The 21,472-nt window shown below is 43.9% G+C and overlaps 2 long non-coding RNA genes across 3 annotated transcripts in view; one reads left to right on the plus strand and one right to left on the minus strand.

Moving 5' to 3' along the window:
• LOC137542008 (uncharacterized) overlaps nt 1–4,331 on the minus strand; it is a 166,659-nt gene extending 162,328 nt beyond the window's left edge. The window contains exon 1 of the long non-coding RNA XR_011025327.1: nt 4,264–4,331. This is a non-coding gene — a long non-coding RNA (uncharacterized lncRNA). The remainder of the gene's footprint in view (nt 1–4,263) is intronic.
• Nucleotides 4,332–13,004: 8,673 nt separating this feature from the next.
• Nucleotides 13,005–21,472, plus strand: part of LOC137542007 (uncharacterized) — a 256,415-nt gene continuing 247,947 nt past the window's right edge. For both annotated transcript variants that reach the window (XR_011025325.1, XR_011025326.1), the window contains exons 1-2: nt 13,005–13,210; nt 20,957–21,057. This is a non-coding gene — a long non-coding RNA (uncharacterized lncRNA). The remainder of the gene's footprint in view (nt 13,211–20,956; nt 21,058–21,472) is intronic.

Below are 21,472 nucleotides of genomic sequence, written 5' to 3' on the forward strand. Positions count from 1 at the left end.
TCTTATGTCTATATTGTGTAGTGTATGTATTGCAGTCTAGGGCCAATTTAGGGGGAAGCCAATTAACTTATCTGTAAGTTTTTAGGAGGTGGGAAGAAACTGTAGTGCCCATAGGAAACCCACGTTGATATGGGGTAACATACAAACTCCCCGCAGATAGTGCCCTGGCTGGGATACGAACCGGGGACCCAGTGCTGCAAGACGATAGCGCTAACCACTAAGCCACCATCTTGCCTGGCCCATTGCTTTCCTGACACTTCTAGTGCATCCCAGCCCTTAGAGCCATTTCCAGACAGCTTCCTATTCACCATTTTAAGAAAATACGCATAAATAAAAGAAGACTAAAAATTGCAGCCTACGCATTCCTCTCACGTTTCAGAATGATCAGATGTCCTTAAAACTCCAGACAACTCTACAAACAGCAGCCCAGCGGCTTCTGACCTCTCAGTATTTCCAGAGTGAGGAGTGAACAGTAAAACGATTACATCAAGTTCTTTTATATTATTTTTACATTTACTTTATGCTTACAGTCAAGCTGTAACTGCGACAGACTGCATTAATATGTTACTCCATTTAGTAGCAGTAAACCGCTAAATACCCACGAGTCCTTTCGTAGATGACAGATCCTCTTTAATCTATACCTTGTACCAGTCTCAAGCTTCAATGTGTGATTGCTATAAATCTTTATGGGTGACAGAGAAATCATTCATCACTAAGGACCTGTTAGCTTGGAGAGAGGAGAGAGCTACAGTTTTTTGTCTAGTATTCTGCCCCCTGCTGGGCTTGCTTCCTGCAGAGAGTTAAACTTTAACTGATCCCATCCTTGCAGCAGCCCGATAATCCTCCAGACACTGAAGGCCTCTCTCACCAGCTCAGGCTACTACACAGCCCTGTTACCTATTCTTCTACTGATCAATGAAATGTGTCCTGAAAGATCCCCACAATCCGTTTTCCTATGTTCTCCACCTCCTAGTTAAGACAGATTAGACAGTGTAATAAGATAGATTACACTTTAGCTAGGACGTGGCTCTCTGTGTTACACGGAGTTAACAAACGGCTCGCTAGCAATGACATTCCAATTTATGCCAATTGCTTGCAATTAAAGTTAAGATAAATTGCAGCAGCTTTAAATAAAACTTCAGCTTTCAGAAGTGCTTAGTGAAGTGATACAAACAGGAGCACAATTAAAGTCAATGGCAAAAACAAGAGCACAATTAAAGTCAATGGCAAACATAGGAGCACAATTAAAGTCAATGGCAATCGGTCCTAAAAAAAAATAAGGCAGATACTTACCTAAGGAGAGGGAAGGCTCTGGGTCCTATAGAGCCTTCCCGCTCCTCTCCTGGTCCCCTTTCCAGCGCTGGCTCCACGTAGCAATATTTAACCAATTTGGTCAAATACTGCTGTCTCTGCCGCTGAAGAGAGGCTTCGGAAGTCTTCGGGAGACCGAGTGCTCCCAAAGACGGGCCGCTACAGACTGCGCACGCGTGAATGCCTCTCTCGCGCGTGCGCCGCATGGAGCCGCCTGTCTTCGGTAGGACTCAGTTCCCGAAGACTTCCAAAGTCTACCGCAGCGAAGGATTCAAACGGGACAGCCAGTGCTTGATGGAGGGGACCAGGAAGGCTCTATAGGAGCCAGAGTCTTCCCTCTCCTTAGGTAAGTATCTGGCTTTTTTTTTTTAGCACCAATTCCTTTAAATGCTCTTTGTGTATGTTACAAACACACATACAATTTTGAAAAAGAGCACCTGTTTCTGAAAAACTGAACCATGTCCAACATGCGACATGAAAAATCTATCACAACTTGAGAAAACAAAAATGGTGTGCCAATAACAATTTCTAAGGTTAGTGACCCTCTTCTTCCCAAACTTCCTAACACTATACAGGGCCCTCCCCTCCCAATTTAACTCACTGGTACCCCTGAAGTTCTGGCAATGATGATATTAAGCTAGCGATATACAAGACTGTAACCGATTACAGGCGCTATACCACATATAGACACTCTTAGAGTTGCTTCTTCTTGTATTTTTAAGGAAGCGGGCGTGAGACCCGCGAAACGCGTTGCAGATCTTTTGGAGTAAGAAATAAATGTAATTTGTGTATTACACATTATTGTGTCTTTCTTTGTGGGGAGGTAAGTCCACCATTAACCCCCCCCCCACCTCCCAATTTTAAACGGTTTCAAATTATTTTATGCTGTATTGGCGCCTCTGTTCCTCCTCAAAGTGATTTACAGGACTGGGCAAGTAGTGTTTGCTGCATCTTGGCAGATCAAGCACCAACTATCTATGCTAAAAGTAATCCAGTTATAAACTTATCTTTGCTTTAGTCAAATATAGTGATTATATGAGGCAATAATTAGGAACACTGTCCAGCTCTAGGTTCATATAAGCCCCAGAGAAGGGCAGATTGAACCCCAAATGTAATATAGCGGTTATAATTTTTCTAGCTACAGGAAGCACTTTATTGGCTGTTAGCTACAGGAAGCACTTTATTGGCTGTTAGCTACAGGAAGCACTTTATTGGCTGTTGTCATCTGAACCCACTACCATTATATTATTGTAGCCAGAGAATTTTGCATGTAGTTTCTGCTGTCATGCAATTTCAATGGGGGCTGGTTCACACTCGGGAGCTTTTCAGCACTTTCCTGATCACCGGCAATCAGCAAAGAGCTGTGACTAATGTATCCCTATAGGATCATATTCACTGCAGCGTTTGCGATTTGCATAAATCCCAAACTCGCTGCTGCATTTTGGGGGCAATTGTGTTGTGATTTTCGTTCTATTGAATGGGAATCGCGGTAAAAACGCAAAATTTCATGCCGCAAAATCACAATTTGTACTTCCCCTGTGAACTACTCCTTAGGGTTGGTTCACAAGGGGGGTAAATTCAGCGTTTACACCAGCCTTGTTTAAAAGGGATCTACTGCTGCTCTACTCAAATGAACTGAATCGTTTTTAAAGTGTACCTGAGACGTCGGATTAAAAAGATTTTAGACCACGCATACTCAGAAGAGCCGACTGGCACGACTGAGCCAGATTACCGGGAGTGATTGCAGCTGAACGGAGGCACTCGGGAGGACATCGAGGGGCGCATCCGTGCTAATGGGACTGGAGGAAGCCCCGGGTAAGTAACACATCTTTTTAATCCGACGCCTCAGATTTCCTTTAAACAATGGTGACAGCAGTTGGTGTCATTCGTGTAAACATAGCGATAGATCCCGTTGTCTCGTCTTGAACGCTACATGTTGCGTCCAGCTTTGGCTGCGTTTGTGTAGTCCTGTAATCACCTAGGAGCTCAGTAGCAGTAAAGCGTTCAGCACTGGCTAAACAAGCCGCTGCCAGTCACCTGTGTGAACCAGCCCTTACATTAGATGAGCCTTCTACTCTGCTGATACTGGCTACACCACAAACATGCTGCAATAGCATACTGTTAAACAGTATAACAAAAACACATCATTCACACATCTATTGTTTTCCTTAGTGATAGTACCAAAATCAACAGCACCGACACCTTCTTGCAATCAAAAATCACATGCATTATGAAAGACCAAGAGCCGTACAGCCAAGTTCTGAGGGCCAGAGTGCTAGTGTCTGATGGCAGCAGATAAATCCTATGTACCCCACACTCAGAACCTGCACACACAAGACTGGGCAGCACACAAGCTGGGCACAGCACTGTGGGCATGGCGGCTTGAAAACGGTTAATCATTTCTCAGGGTCTATGGTCCTTTTAAGTCCCTCTTCTTAAATTGCCAGCGGGCTCATTTGTGAAGGATTTCTTCTTAGGCGGGCACAATTAAAAACAAAAGCAATCAAAAAATACAGCATAAAATACATGAATCGAAGAACATTAGGGTGAATTAATGGGCTAGGCAAAAAAAGCCGCTCACATAGGATCTCCTCTCGTTTCATTTCACGGCTCCCAGGGGAGATAAGCAAGACAGACTGAGAATAGCGAAGGCAAGGAACACAATGCCTGATGGAATAGAAGCGGCAAGATGACCATTTACTGAGTAGTCATCCACTTTGTGCTTGGCCAGTTTAGCTGACAGCTACTTTTATACATTCTGAGAAAACACAGAGCCCACCGCACACATTGGCACGATTACATTCAAGTCTAACCACGAATACACATAAAAAGGGCACCTCCGGCCACATAAATTGGGAGGACTATCATCATTTCATTATATCCTCATTATATCCTCACACTTGAATGCATAGATTTCTATATATGTGTCTTCTCTTATCCTATGCGACCCACCTTCTTCTTCTTCTAACTTCTTTTGGGAATCATGGGGAATGTTTGTGCATGGCATTTCCTATTTAGATACCAGATATCATCTATAGGGAAGAAACAACATTGGAAACATTATGGGATAAGCATGTTTTTGTTACTTCAAGAGAAATGTCACATTTATTTGATGTAGTGCCGCTGTTCTGACCACCATTCCCAAAGAAAGTGTGAGGGCCATGGCTGAGCTGTCACCCACCAGTCTTCCCCAATCACAAAGTGAGAGGGACCATGACAGAGCTGCCATTCACCACCCTTCTCAATCACAAAGTGGGAAGGGCCATGACAGAACTACCACTTACAAGCCTTCCCAATCAGAAAGTGGGAGGGGTCATGACACAGCTGCATTTCACCACCCTTTCCAATTAGAAAGTGGGAGGGGCCATGACAGAGCTGCCACCCACCAGCATTACCAATCAGAAAGTGAGAGGGGCCATGACAGAGCTGCCATTGACCACCCTTCTCAATCACAAAGTGGGATGGGCCATATGACATAACAACCACTTACAAGCCTTCCCAATCAGAAAGTGGGAGGGGTCATGAAAGAGCTGCATTTCACTACCCTTTACAACTAGAAAGTGGGAGGGGTCATGACAGAGCTGCCACTCACCAGCATTACCAATCAGAAAGTGGGAGGGGCCATGAGAGAGCTGCCATTCACCACCATTTCCAATCAAAAGAGGGAGTGGCTATTGCTGACCTGCAGCCCTCCACCCTTCCTAATCAAAAAGTGGGGGGACCATGGCCAAACTTATACCTTTTTTCCAATGGGGTGAATGGGAGGGGATGATTCTGGATGACAGCAAGTAGAAGTGTTTCCAGCAGTAAGCTTTACAGGGACTGTGAGAGGAAGCCTGACAGTCTATCAACGCAAACCAGACATAACAGCGTTCACTTGACTGCTTTTCAGTTAACACAGATGTATTTCCAGCAACCTATAAAACATTATATTATATTATAGATATATGTTAAGAGTGTGTCGGACGTCTAAAGTGTGGAAGAGTAAAAGCAGACAGACGCTTTAACCTCTTCAGGACCTTGATAATTGAAATCTACACCCTGTTTATGTCTTGTTATTCCTGCAATGGCGTAGATTTCAATCACCCCACTATCCACCCTGCTGGCTCTTGCCATTTCCGCTACTGACCCCTTGATTGCTGTGAGCCATTGTAAAATCTTTCCCTTGTCTGATTTACTTCCTGAAATTTATCACAGGTTACATCTTTACTGCTGGCAGGTGATTTATGTGGAATGTTCTGAGTTATAAAGCCAGTAGAAAATATTCCTGGTCTCCCAGAATGTTCTGGGGGGTTGAATTCTGCATATTTATTAAAGAGAGTCTGAAGCCATAATAAAAATGGCTTTTTTGCTTATATATAGCAGGTGCATGTGTGCCCCTGCTAAAACGCCGATATCCCGTGGCTGAACGAGGGTCCTTTCCCCTCCAAATCCCCCCTGCAAAATCACGACCAACTTGGTCGTAGATTTTGCTACCCCTGTGCGCTTCCGTGTGAGGCAAGGCTATGAGCTGCAGCCCTGCCTCACACGCGTCTATCAGCGGCTGATCTCCGCCTCTCCCCCGCCCCTCTCAGTGAAGGAAGACTGAGAGGGGCGGGGGAGAGGCGGAGATCCGCCGCTGATAGACGAGTGTGAGGCAGGGCTGCAGCTCATAGCCCCGCCTCACACAGAAGCGCTCCCCGGGCAGCACAGGGGGGATTTGGAGGGGAAAGGACCCTCGTTTAGCCGCGGGATAGCGGCGTTTTAGCAGGGGCACACATGCCCCTGCTATATTTAAGCATAAAAGCCATTTTAATTATGGCTTCAGACTCTCTTTAAGCCTTACCAATATACAGCTATACTGTATATAGATATAGCAAGTGTTTCTGATGCTGAAACCAGGAAAATTACTGTAAAAGTGGGTATCCTTAAAGATAATCTGTATTGTTAAAACCGCACAAAAGTAAACATACCAGTGTGTTAGGGGACATCTCCTATTACCCTCTGTCACAATTTCGCCGCTCCCCGCTGCATTAAAAGTAGTCAAAAACAGTTTTAAAAAGTTTGTTTATAAACAAACAAAATGGCCACCAAAACAGGAAGTAGATTGATGTACAGTATGTCCACACATAGAAAATACAACCATACACAAGCAGGCTGTATACAGCTTTCCTTTTGAATCTCAAAAGGTCATTTGTGTGTTTACCTTCTGTCCCCTGCTTCTCTCATGCACTGAACATTACAGGCTTCCTGCAGACAGCTCTGCCTGTGCCTGTGTTTGTAATTCCTCAGTATGGCCTGGTGCACACCAGAGGAGTTTTTCTGAGTGTTTTGAGTTTTTAAATCTTCTGCTAATGTTATCCTATGTGTCTGTGCACACTGGAGCAATGAGGTTTTGTAAAAAACCCATAGCATTACATTGGGAAGAGCTTTTGAAACCTCTAAAAGCTCTTCCCAATGTAATGCTATGGAGTTTTTTACAAAACCTCATTGCTCCAGTGTGCACAGACACATAGGATAACATTAGCAGCAGATTTAAAACTCAAAACGCTCAGAAAAACTCCTCTGGTGTGCACCAGGCCTATGTGTCAGCCAGCTACTTTCACAGCCTAACAGAGGAGGATTTTTTATCCAGCTCTCTTCTATCACTGATAAGATAGCAGAGACGCTGCTGGCTTATGTAAATACACACACACTGGAGTGTGCATAGAGGGGCCTGGAGACTGTGCATAAACAGACCAGGAAGAGTTGGCAGCCTTCCAGACACAGGCCGACAAGTCTGACAGGGGAAAGATACATTGATTTATTACAGAGACAGTGATAGTAGAAAGTGCTGCTGTAAGGCAGAGCACATTAGAACAGCTTTAGGAACTTGTAGGATGGTAGAAAAAACATTGTAATTTTTGGTACAGAGTCTCTTTAATAATTTAATGCATTCTACTATATGTCACTACAGTGTCTCTTTAAAGCAAACCTGTGAGGTTTGTGAAGGTCACAATTAAATACTTGCCTTGGGAGGGGGAAACCTCTGGATCCTAAAGAGGCGTCCTCACACTTTAGCCTGTTCCAGCACTGGGACCCCCGAAGAGTGGCCTCCTTGCACATTCACACTACAACTGTTCCACTTGTGTTCCGGGGGAAATAGCCAAGCCCGATCGGGTATGTGCTACTGAGCAGACGGCTTACACCTGTCCAGTAGCGCGAACCCGATCCAGCCCGACTTTCTCTGAAGAAAGCAGAGGGGGATAGTGCTAGTGCGGCTGCGTAAGCTGCCGACAAGCGCTGAGATGCTCTTTTTTTGGTGGTTGGAATTTCCAACTTTGATGTCGGAAAACCACTGTGCCTGCATGGCCCAGTATAGTCTGCGCCTCCGCAGTACGGTCCTGGTGACGTCAGAGGGAGCGAGGACACGGCCGCACAGGCAGAGTGGTTTCCCGACATTAAAATCGGAAATTCCAGAAGAGAACCGGAGGCGGGGCCGGAGCATCGGTGAATGGCTGCGCGGGCACAGGATGTCTGCAGGGGACCAATTAGAAACCCCAGGTAAGTTCAACTCTTTTTCCACATACCCCCCCTATAGTAGTCCTTTAAGTAAAGGCTTATGATAATATGACCTGCAGTCTGATTTATTCTGGAAGAAACAGCTGTTTGCATTAACGGTTTAACAAGATATAAGCAGGTGCCACATGGAGCACAATTACCACTGTTCTCATTGTTCCCCCCAGAGATTTCTAGGTTAAACTGGCATACAGTGATTGAGACCTCCCTGTTCTTTGAAAACTAACTATGACACAGACTTCAGGTATCCCCTTTGTAAAGCTGGCAGCAGATCTTGTGTTTTGGCCAGAGCAGCGAACGCCTCGTAATGCACAGACTCTGGCATGCTATAGAGAAGTGGTAAGTGTGTGACCCCATGTCTACACTGTAATCATAGTGTAACATTATTGCTGAGTTAGGGGGTCACGTTATTCTCTGAAGCCTTCTCTGCCTCTGGCTACTACAGCAAAGGTCACAAGCTCTCTTTCCAAAGGTCACTGTCAAACCAATATGCCAAGTGCTTGGGCCACTGGAGCATAGATATAACACGCAAGGGCCTCAGGGAGGCGACACAGAGATCAATTAAACCTCTTTCTACATAAATATATATATGTATGAAATCCCATAATATAAAATATTTCACTTATTTCCAATTTGCACCATTTCAGCAAATATAAAAAAGCCAAAGAATCAATGTGCTCCATTATAATCTCCCTGATCAAACTGCATTTATGGCAAGGGTCAACAAAAAGGTCTGTTGGATCAGCTAAGCCGAGCCTATGGAGCAGGTAACTGATTTTTACATTTTGACACATGCAGCACAATTTGAGTATTTGCTTATCAAATAGAAACCTTTACTATTCCAAACAACATAAAATATAAAATATAATGCAGGTATGTATACATTGAAAAAACATGTAACATGAAAAAAAAAAGTTACATACTTACCGAGGTAGAGTCTTTCCATATCCTTTGTGGTGGAGTCGGTACAAAAATCATCCGACTCCTCAGTTTATGAAACCACCTACTCCAGGTACCCAAAACTGCTCCGACTCCTCAGCCCTGTTCTCTGCGACCCCACTATCGCTGTCCCGGACCCTCTCTAGTTTACGGCTAGCTCCCCTTCGTGTACAAGTGTGGCTGCACTGCGCATGCATGGCTGTGCCTGTACCGTAAACAAAGCCGCTCAGGGACGAGTGGCTTTGGCTTACTGCCCATGCCTGGCTGCATAGTATGGCCACGCTTGTGCACGGATGGGAGCACAGCCACAAGTGCAAAACCTGCAGTCTCTTGTCAGGTATGTACAGAGGGACCTGCGCAGCAATGCTAGGCTTGTGGAGGGATCAGTAAGCCTCTGGACCATTGAGAAACTAATTTCTACTTAGGTAAGTATCTATCTTTTTTTTTTGTGCAAAACAAAAGTTTGCCTTCTTTACCCACTTCACCTCCAAGGGTTTTCCCCTTAAAAGCAATTTTAACCTGTCAGCGCTCCTTCAATTTATTTGCCTATAACTTTATAACTACTTATCACAACGGAACAATCTACATCTTTTTTTCACCCCCAATTAGACTTTCTTTGTTTGGTACTTTTTGCTAAGAATTATTTTATTCTAACTGCATTTTAACAGGAAAAATAAGAAAAAATTGGGAAAAAAAATCATCATTTCTCAGCTTTCAGCCATTATAGTTTTAAAATAATACATGCTACCGTAATTAAAACCAACACATTTTATTTGCCCGTGTGTCCCGGTTATTGTAACGTTTAAAATTTTTCCCTAGTACAATGTATGGCGCCAATATTTTTTTTTGCGAACTAAAGGTGCATTTTTTTGTTTTAACAGCCATCCCTAATTACAAGCCCATCATTTATAAAGTAACTGTAATCTACCCTCTTGACATACATATTAAAAAAGTTCAGTCCCTAACTATGTAATTTTTTTTTTTCATTGTAATTTTTTTTTCTTTACAAAAAGTTTTTGGGGTAACTATTGGGGAGTGTTAAAGGTAAGGGATTCATTTTAGATGTTAAACAAATGCCTTTTAATGAAAAAAAGGAAGTAATGTGTGGATGTGTAAGTATCGTTTTTTGTGAATGGCGGCGCCGTCTAATACACACCTGTGGTCATTCACACAGGGACTTAGATTAATAAATGGGAACTGTGTTTTTCATCTTTCTAGAAGGCAGAAACACATTAGCACTAACAGCCCATGTTAATGGGCTCATTCACACCAAAGGTGTCTCGGAGCTGGCACTTAAAAATAAAAAAAGGCAACATTGCTAGTTTTTTTTTCCGGACATTGCACATCTTAAATTATTGTAAGAAACACATCTGTTTTTAGGCATGAGAATAAATAAAATACACTCACACTGACAAGTGTGAACAAAGCTTAAAAGAGCCCATTCATGATACAATTTTTAGTGAATGATCATGTTATGGATCAGATTATTCAGATTGTGTTGTATGAAAACAGAGCAGCTAGTGGCCTAATCAATCACTGGCTCACAGTGATCACAGGGTCAAGAGCCAATAAAATCAGCCCTTGACCATCTCACGCAGCTCTGCTGTCATAGCAACAACAGAATGAGTGGGCTGCCGCGACAGGAGAGTGGCACTAATGGCGAGAGTGACGGGTCATGCGGCATGATGGCAGTGAACCCTTTTTTTTTTGGTACCAGCAGTTTCTGGTTGTTAACCTTCTGAGCGTTCTGGACGAGCTGAGCTCATCCAGAGACGCAGGAGGGTGCCGCTTTAATAATTTTTTTTTAAAACACGCAGCAAGCACTTTGCTTGCTGCGTGTTGTAGCCGCTCGCCGTCGATGCGCCGCTATCCGCCGCGTAACGAGCGCCCCAGACCCCGTGCGCTGCCTGGCCAATCAGTGCCAGGCAGCGCTGAGGGGTGGATCGGGACTCCCTATGACGTCACAACATTGTTGACGTCGATGACGTCATTCCGGCCGTCGCTATGGCGACAGGTGAAGCCCTGGCGGAGATACCGTTCAGAACGGGATCTCCTGAAGGCCGTAATCGCCGGCGGCGATCGGAAGGGTGGGTGGGATTCCGCTGGGAGGGGGGTATCATGTAGCTAGCGCAAGGCTAGCTACATGATTAAAAAAAAATTAAGTGTAAAAAACCATGCGCAGCCGTGCGCCTGCGCATTATCAGAACGCCAGGGAGGTTAATGGGCCGGAGACTGTTGGTACTGAAGTGGTTAATATTAAAGGATACCTTAGTCCTAAATTAATTCTGTAATTGACATCCTGTGTGGGAAGGTGCGCATAGGCTAACCGCACTTCCCTTGTCCCGGCGTCTATCTCCGTTTAGCTGTAAAGCGGCCCATTCCAAACTCTGGGCCAGCGAGGTCTGTGCAGGCGTAGTATGTCCGCAGGGTTACCTGCGTACTCCTCTGTGAAGACATAAGCAGCATGCGCGCACTGGACTGGAGGTAGGCGGGAAGCGTGATCACAAGTTGCCCAAGCGGACATACTGCGCATGTAGTATGCCTGGGTCAGAGGGCACAAGCAGCGGGTACGTCTTCTCGCTGGAGTGCCCACGTACCCCCGCAGACATACTGCGCCGAGCAGGACTTTGGAAAGGGCTGCTTTACAGCTAAACGGAGACAGACTAGGGACCACAGGAGGTGTGGTAAGCCTCCCCACACTCACAGAGCATCAATCACAGAATTCCTTTAGGACAAAGGTATCCTTTAAGGTGGGGGGGGGGGCACATTTGGTTTTGCATAAAAACATTAGATGACAGTAAGCTGAGAGCAGAGACTGTTGGCAATAGGGAATTACATGCGATGCGCAAAAATCAGAACTGTTAATATTTTTTTTTCCTGCAGCAGGAAAACGTACATTGCTCCAACTGCACTACAATTATGCATTGGGAAGCATTATGTGCGGTTTCGCATTGTGAAAAACGTACGTGATTTTTAGCAAGTGTGAGCCCTACCTAAAAAAAAAAAAAAGCAACAACAAACACATGCTGCCTGAAATTCCATTACACAATTTCCTAGATTTCTGATGTGTGTGTGTTTTGTTTTTTTAAATAAATCTGGTGATGCTCAGAAAACAGGTTATTTTTTCTACAAAAAATTACATTTTTGTTAAAGCACTGATTGGACCCATACAAAATCTGATCACCCAAAATTAGTGATCAGGTTTTAAAAAGTGGAGAATAAAATAAAACAGGGCTTTGGAGTCGGTACAAAAATCATCTGACTCCTCAGTTTATTAAACCTCCGACTCCAGGTACCCAAAATTGCTCCGACTCCTCAGTTCTGACTAAAGATGCTGCAATTTAGTTTGTTCCTCGCTTCTTTGAGCTTGGCCATACACGCATCAATTTTTCTGACCGATCTCTGGCAGATTCAATCACTTTGAATCCGCCGGTAATCTATTGCTTCATCATATCTGACTGATGATTTTGTGCAGCTAATCGATCAAAAGTCTGATCTCAATTTCGGCGGTAGGTCATATTGTTAAACTGCATTCAGCTATACAATTCTTGCAGTTAGATCGATTCATGATCAGATTTCTGCTGAAATCTGTCAAAATTGAGCTAGTCATGTTTGGTAGGAATCGATCCCTCTGATCAAATTCCAATTCGATAGAGATCACTGAGGTAGGCATACTGGGCCATAAAGCACTTGTGTATGGCTAGCTTTATAACTAGGTTTACACATCTAAACACAAATAAAACAAGTAGGCTCATTTTATGTAATATGAAAATTGGCTAGTAGTAACTGCAAAGAACAGACCCTATTCTCCTGCCTTTGTCACACTACATCAGTGATTAGCCAAAGCACCTGCCCTGAACCACATCTCCCAAAATACATACCTGAGAACAAGTCTGCTTTCCATGACAGGATCACCACAGGCCCTACTACATCAGTGATTACCCAAACCAGCAGCAATCATATATTCCAAAATAATAAAAAGATGATATGAAAATAGATACCTAAGATGTAAGCAGACCATGACAGGATTACAACACGCCCACATAAGCTCCGCCCACCGCTTCTCTGAACGGGGCTGACTATACAGCTGCCTGTGAGTCCTCCCACTAGTTAGTTCAGGCCAGTTGTACTATCCAGCAGAGCAACAGATTCCCTCTGGCATCTCGGTAGGCAGCCTCACAGCTGTCAGAGGGCCCCGCTGAGGCTGACTCGGTCTCGAGCCTGGGCGGGAAGCAGGAAAAGTTCCAGTCATGATCTGCGCTTCTGCAGCTGTGTGATTGACTACTATACAATCCGTGGCTTTGGGTATACCTCACACAAACGTGGTCTTTTGTCGCCTGTAGTGCCTGTGCCTTGAAGACGTCTTGACTGGGTTCCTGGTCACTTTTAGTGCATTTTGTGTAATTGTTAGTCATCTCTTTAGGTTTGTACACACTTTACAGTTTTATTTTTCTGTGTTACCTGTGGTGCTCTGCAGTGTATAAACAGCACATAGCATGGGAAGGGAGAACAGGAGAGGTGTGTGGGCTATAATTAATCGAGATTTTAGAATTTAGCAATTAAAGGGGAAGAAATAGAGCTGATAGCCTTGTTATTGCTGTCAATTCGTTCTCATACATCAATGGATGGACCAGCAAGCTTTCAAGTTCTCCCTTAGGGTCCTTTCACACCAGAGGGCTTTTTCGGCGTTTTAACGCCACGGCCGAAGTTGGCGTTTTCCTAGGTAAAAGGAAAGTCCAACGCCGCGTTTTGGAGCGTTGCGTTTCAACGCTCCCAGGCGCTTTTTCTGGGCCTACCGCGGCGTTTCTCATTACAATTGATACTAATGTATGGGTGTTAAAACGCCTTGAAAACGCCAGCAGCCAAAACGCAGCGTTTTGCCTTTTCTCTGCTGCCTGTAGTGTGAAAGAGCCCTTAAAATTGTGACCCCTCCCATTAGTTTCCTCTTTGTTGTTGTGGCCCCAATAAGTGCTTTATTATTGTGGACTTCATTAAAGTGGGTGAAACGCCACATTAAAGTGGCACTGAAGTGAGAAAAAAACCCTTATAATAAAGTGTATGTGTTGTAGGGATAATTACTAGAACATTAGTAGCAAAGTAAATAGTCTCATTTTTATTTTCACATATATAGCTTTTTTTTTTTTATAACATTGCATAATTATGTCATATTTAAAATCTACAAAAGATACTCTGCTTTGTTTTATGGTTTAAAAAACAGAGCTAATGACGCTTTAAACTTCGCTGCAGTCAAATCTTATCTGAAGTTTTCTTTCACTGTTTCTTTGATGTGTAAGTGCTTCAGAAAACAGCACTACTCTCTGACTAAATTAGTCGGAGAGCTCAGAGAAGCTCTTTTGCATAAAACAAGTGAAGTCTCTTAACTCTACCTTTACTGGAAACAATATGAGACTCATATCTTTGCTACTTATGTTCTATTTCATCGCTGTACTACACATACAATTCATTACATCTTATATCACGTAAAACTAATGGGAATCCATATTTAAATAAAAAATAGTCAGATACTCACCTAAGGAGAGGGAAGGCTCGGGTCCTAATGAGCCTTCCCTCTCCTCTCCCGGTGCCCCCGGTGCTGCGCTGGCTCCCCCGTTCAAATCCCCCGCCAGGTGGAGTTTGGGAGCCGAGTCCTCCCAAACACAGGCGGCTTCACACTGCGCATGCGCGAGTGCCTCATAGAGGTCGCTCGCGCGTGCGCAGTGTACAGCAGCCCGTCTTCGGGAGCACTCGGGCTCCCGAAGAATTTCCAAAGCCTCCCTTCGGCGGGGAAACAACTGTATTTGACCGAAACGGTCGAATACCGCTACGGGGGAGCCAGCGCAACAGCGGGGACCGGGAGAGGAAAGGGAATGCTCTATGGGACCCAGAGCCTCCTTCTCCTTCGGTGAGTATCTGACTTTTTTATTTAAATTTCGGTTCCCATTAGCTTTAAGATTCCCTTTAACTCGTCCAATAAGAAATTACTTTTTTTTATCTTACCTGTCCTATTGTTTTTAGTGTTCACTGTCAGATTTAGGAGACGTGATATGGAAAAAAGAAAATGATACCGTATTTCTGCTGGTTTCCATCTTTACTATTTCACTTTGATGCCAAAAGTTTTCAACACAGCTCTGTTGTAACATTCAAATTAGAAAAGTATGCCAAAACATAGTGCCCTAAAAATATATATAAACCCCCTTTTTTTTCCAAAATAGATCCCTATATGTCACACATTTTTTTCCCTATTACCTTGTTGTCTGAGTGTCTTTGCGTAACTGCAGGAACTGTGCAATGCCAGCTGGATTGTGGGAAGTTAATGCATATTTGCCTCCTATTTCAGATAAAATAAGGACACTGACCAGAAGGTAATTTAATCCCCACTTCCCCCTTTGAAGAGTTTACACAGTGGTGTAAGCCTGTTGGCTAGGTAATGTTTGCTGTGGGAGAGACAGTATGCTGTGGCAGTAGGAAGGTAAAATTCATGCTTTCTTTATTATTGTGGACTAAATTAGTGCTTCACTCATCATTGTGACCCTTTTTGGTGCATCCCCCTATTGTGGCTCCCATTTGGTCTCTCTTCATTACTGTCAGCTCCATTAGCACCTCATTTTTTATTATGACTCCTATTTGTGCATCATTCATAACTGGGGCCCACATTAGTGACCCTTTATTTGTCAGCCCTGCTTGCAGAATTCCATCATTTCCCCTGCAACCTTTCAAAAACGTGGTGTGAGTCCATCCTGCCTCATCAAAAACCCAGTTTAGGTAAAGTCACGGGTCATGAGGGTTTAAATTAAAAAAGGAGTTTAAATTTAGGAAAAGGTGGTTGACATAGAATATCGGTAATGTTTTTCTATCCACTATAGTACAGGGTGGGCCATTTATATGGATACACCTGAATAAAATGGGAATGGTTGGTGATATTAACTTCCTGTTTGTGGCTCATTAGTATATGTGAGGGGGGAAACTTTTCAAGATGGGTGGTGACCATGGCGGCCATTTTGAAGTCGGTCATTTTGAATCCAACTTTTGTTTTTTCAATAGGAAGAGGGTCATGTGACACATCAAATTTATTGGGAATTTCACAAGAAAAATAATGGTGTGCTTGGTTTTACCGTAACTTTATTCTTTCAGGAGTTATTTACAAGTTTCTGACCACTTATAAAATGTGTTCAATGTGCTGCCCATTGTGTTGGATTGTCAATGCAACCCTCTTCTCCCACTCTTGGCTCACTCTGTACAATATAAGTCATTTTACCAATATTCTATTAACTGCCATAGTAGAATACAGGGCTGTGGAGTCGGTACAAAAATCCACCGACTTCTCAGTTTAGGATTCCCATGACTCCTCTAATTTGCATATTACAATCTTGTTGATTGAAAGTATATAACATGAAATTCGTCTCTTAACTGCTAACGCTTAGGAATTTTAAAAGACAACTGAAGTGAGAAAGATATGTAGACTGTCATATTTATTCCCTTTAGGCCCCGTTCACACTGCACGCGTTTCCAGCCGCGTTTTGGAAACGCGTGCAGGTGGCCGACACGCACGACATCAGACATTGCATAGAGTGCAATGTCTGATGTTCACACTGCATGCGTTCCGGACCTGTGCGGTCCGGGAACGCATGCTGCACGCATTTTTTTGCCAAAACGCATGGCTGTCCCATTCACTTTTCAGTGATGGGATCAGCCACGCAACGCATACAAACGCGGATGGCGTGCGTTCGTACGCGTTGCGTTCCGCATGCGTGCCCGTCCGCGTTTGTAATGTGAACGGGGCCTAAGTCGTAGACTAAAACTAGTCCTTGGTAAGAGTACTTGTAAAAGGTACAGACCGGAACAAAGAACATCTATCAGGCCCTAGGCAATGTAACTGTGGGTACATGTAAGAGTGATGTGCAGGTACACTGCAGGGGAATGAGGCGATTATTCCTCTATTACACATTCTTCATGCACAATCTGAACATGGATCAGGTCCTAGGCAATGTAACTGTGGGTATATGTAAGAGTGATGTGCAGGTACTCTGCAGGGGAATGAAGAGATTCTTCCTCTTACACATTCTTTATGCACAATCTGAACATGGATCAGGCACTAGGAAATGTGACTGTGGGTACATGTAAGAGTGATGTGCAGGTACTCTGCAGAACAATGAGGCGATTCTTCCTCTATTACATATTCTTCATGCACAATCTGAACCAGGTTTATGGGTGATAGACTGTGTTCAATGTGCACAACATTCTCAGTGGATTCCCTGCAGCTCTGTGGGGAGTGCATATGTAGAGTATAGTACCACTGTGTAACAAAGTAAACCTGAGACAGATGAAATTAAAGTTTTATACATACCTGGGGCTTCCTCCAGCCCCCTTCAGGCTAATCAGTACCTCACTGTCCTCCTCCGCCACCTTGATCTTCTGCTATGAGTCCAGGTACTTGAGCCACTCTGGCGTAGTGCGCATGCACCTACTCCGCCGCCGGGAGCGTACTAGACCTGCGCAGCACTGTTGGGCAGGTGCAGAATGCTCCTGGCTGTAGGTACGGCACGTGGCCAGACAGCGCTGACTGGCTGAATTACCGGGACTCATAGCAGAAGATCCAGGTGGTGGAGGTGGACAGCGAGGGACTGATTGGCCTGAAGGGGGCTGGAGGAAGCCCCAGGTATGTATAAAACTTTTCTTTTCATCCGTCTCGGGTACCCTTTAATTCGTAGTCACCAAACCAAATTTTAACAACATATCAAATTATTTGATTTCATCAGCAAAGGGAGTGCATACATTTGGATAAACCAGCATCAACACAGAATTATTTCCATCTCATTGACCATCTCTATTAGTGACACGGCTACACATCAGGCTTTATTCTTACAGCATAGATGTTATTTATTATATATAAGAGATTCCTGTGTACACATCATACAGTATATACTGTACAGTCACAATCAGATATGTATATCTGACTTTAAAAATACGGGGACTGCTATTGAAGCAGCACAAGTAACTAATATGATTGGTTTATTTCATTTTTGTGGACTAAGCAGAGCTATTACTGTATATATAAATTATTTATGATGACTATTATCTGAGAAATAGAACATTTTATCATATTTTCTATTTTAATTACAGTTTAAATTCATTAGGAGTCAGAGTCGGTGCATTTTTTCCCGACTCCAACTCCGACTCCAGGCACCCAAAATTGCTCCGACTCCACGACTCCGACTCCACAGCCCTAGTAGAATATCAGTAGTTTTACAGATATTCTTCTTTCACCCTTTGTACCCTAACTGTCACACAAACACCTCCCTATCTATGCCTAACATTAACTACCCCCACCTACTCTTAACACTAACCCTCCACTATCTGTGCCTAACACTAACCAACCCCCACCTGCTCCTGACATTAACCCTTCCTTATCCATGTTTAACACTAACCACCCTTACCCCCACCTACTCCTAACACTAACCCTCCCCCATCTATGCCAAACACTAACCACCTACTAACACTAACCCTCCCCATCTATGCCAAACACTAACCACCTACTCCTAACACTAACACTCCCCATCTATACCAAACACTAACCACATACTCCTAACACTAAGCCTCCCCTATCTATGCCTTACACTAACCACCCCCCACCTACTCCTAACACTAACCTTCCCTTATCCAAGTTTAACACTAAGCATCCCTACTTACTGCTTACACTAACTCTCCCGTATCTAACTATCCCCACCTACTCCTAACACTAACCCTCCACTATCTGTCCCTAACACTAACCAACCCCCACCTCCTCCTGACATTAACCCTCCCCTATCCATGTTTAACACTAACCACCCCCACCTACTCCTAACACTAACCACCTACTCCTAACACTAACCTTCCCCCATCTATACCGAACACTAACCACATACTCCTAACACTAACTTTCCCCTATCTTTGCCTAACACTAACCACCCTCCACCTACTTTTAACACTAACCTTCCCCTATCCATGTTTAACACTAACCATCCCTACTTACTGCTTACACTAACTCTCCCGTATCTACTAACTATCCCCACCTACTCCTAACACTGACCCTCCCCTATCCTTGTTTAACACAAACTATCCCCACCTACTCCGATAACCTTCCCCTATTTATGCCTAACACTAACCACCCCCACCTACTCCTAACACTAACCCTCCCCATCTATGCCAAACACTAACCACCTACTCCTAATACTCACCCTCCCCTATCTATGCCTAACACTAACCACCCCCACCTACTCCTAACACGAACCCTCCCTATCTATGCCAAACACTAACCACCTACTCCTAACACTAACCCTCCCCTATCTATGCCTAACACTAACCACCCCACCTACTCCTAACACTAACCCTCCCCATCTTTGCCAAACACTAACCACCTACTACTAACACTAACCCTCTCCTATCTATGCCTAACACTAACCACCCCACCTACTCCTAACACTAACCCTCCCCATCTTTGCCAAACACTAACCACCTACTACTAACACTAACCCTCTCCTATCTATGCCTAACACTAAGCACCCCCACCTGCTCCTAACATTATCCCTCCCCATCCATGTTTAACACTAACCATCCCTACCTACTGTTTAAAGGAGAACTGTAGTGAGAGGGATATGGTGGCTGCCATATTCATTTTCTTTTAAGCAATACCAGTTGCCTGGCAGCCCTGCTCAGTTATTTGCTTGCAGCATTGTATGAATCACACCAGAAACAAGCATGCAGCTAATCTTGTAAGATCTGACAAAAATGTCATAAACCCCTGATGTGCTGCATGCTAGTTCAGGGTCTATGGCTAAAAGTATTAAAGGCAGAGCATCAACAGGACAGCCAGGCAACTAGTATTGATTAAAAGGAAATAAATATGGCAGCCTCCATATCCCTCTTGCTTCAGTTGTCCTTAAAACTAACTCCCATATCTATTCCTAACACTAACTATCCCCACCTACTACTAACACTAACCCTCCCCTATCTGTGCTTAACATGAACTATCCACCCCTACTATTAACATTAACCTTTACCTATTTATGCCTAACACTAACCACCCCCCACCTACTCCTAACACTAATATTCCTCGATCTATGCCTAACACTAACCCCATATCATAGAAAGTACCATAATGAACCAAACCTTAGGAAGTCTACTAGCCTCCCGATCCCCCCAGGTTAGACTGGGACAACACTACACCATGAGAAAGAAGGGCTAGGAGGAAGAGGCCCGTAGTAGTCTCACAACCTGTAGTTCAGACATGAAATGTAAACTTATTTCGACACACTTTAAACATATGGACAAGGATTAATGCTTTTTGCTGGCCCTGCAGTTGGAATTTAAAGTCAATGGGAACCGTCACCTAAAAAAAAAAGTCAGATACTTACCTAAGGATAGGGAAGGCTCTGGGTCCTATAGAGCCTCCCCTCTCCTCTCTCGGTGCCCGTTGTAGCTCAGGATGCCCTGTAGCAGCATTTGACCAATTCGGTCAAATGCTGCTATCTCCGCTGCCGATGGGAGGCTTTGGGAAGTCTTCAGGAGCCCGAGTGCTCCGGAAGACGGGCCGCTCCATACTTAATATCACGCAATCGTGCATGCGCAGTATGCAGTCGCCTGTTTTCAGGAGGACTCGGCTCCCGAAGACTTCTGAAGTCCCCCGCGGCGGGGGATTCGAACGTGGGAACTTGAGCTGCACTGGGAGAGGAGAGGGAAGACTCATTAGGACCCAGAGCGTTCCCTCTACTTAGGTAAGTATCTGACTTTTTTTTTTAGGCGACGGTTCCCATTGACTTTAAAGAGAACCAGTTGGATGCATCCTCACAAGTTTGCTTCAGGCAGCAAAAAGTCTAGTACCATCCCTGATCACTTGCTGTCAAAGTAGCAAGTACTGTGGAGTGAGGAGATGATGCTTTGACCATTGTTCTTGGGAAGGTAACTGACTTCCTATGACCTACTGATGGACTTGGGGTAACTGTGGTATTGCAGGAGGTGGCATATACATTTTATTTTACAGTGAAGTGCATACTTGGGATAACTGCATTATATAAGGTCACATGATGCTTGTGAAAGTCTGAACAAAATAATCACTCCATGCAGATGGTTTAAAAGTACTGTACTTGTTTTAAGCAGATTTTTATATTTCTTTGTGTTTTGTGTTATTTTATAGATAATGAATAAGATTTGTTTTTGAGAAGTCATTATGGATGCCCACAGATCCATAATTATGTTCCAGATGCATGTTTGTGCCATAGCAGATGACTAGTAAAGGTAAGCTTGATTAAGCATTGATACAAATGTTCATGTAATAATCATGACATGTTAGTTTGTACAGGGGCCAGAGAATATATAAAGTACAGTAGGTCTAACCTTTTCTTTGGAATGTGAGAACTGTGTGGACCTATAAGACGACAGGGCTGCCCCTCCTGTAATGATTCATGCTGGCTAGAGGCCCTGTATTGCTATTATCTAGATTGTATAGACTAGCAAGCCAGTGTTATGTTAATTGGGGGTCCTTCTGAGAACATCTTGTGAAGAAGGCCCCCTGCTAAGAACGGAAGATGGATAAAATAAATGATGTGTATGTTCTCTCTTAGATCATACTATCTCTCTCTCTCTCTATATATATATATGCATTAAAAATTGCATTGATCACTTAGTCCTATATTACTGTTCACCATGTTTT

The sequence above is a fragment of the Hyperolius riggenbachi genome, chromosome 12 (genome assembly GCF_040937935.1).
Source record: "Hyperolius riggenbachi isolate aHypRig1 chromosome 12, aHypRig1.pri, whole genome shotgun sequence".
In the NCBI taxonomy this organism is placed as follows: Eukaryota; Metazoa; Chordata; class Amphibia; order Anura; family Hyperoliidae; genus Hyperolius; species Hyperolius riggenbachi.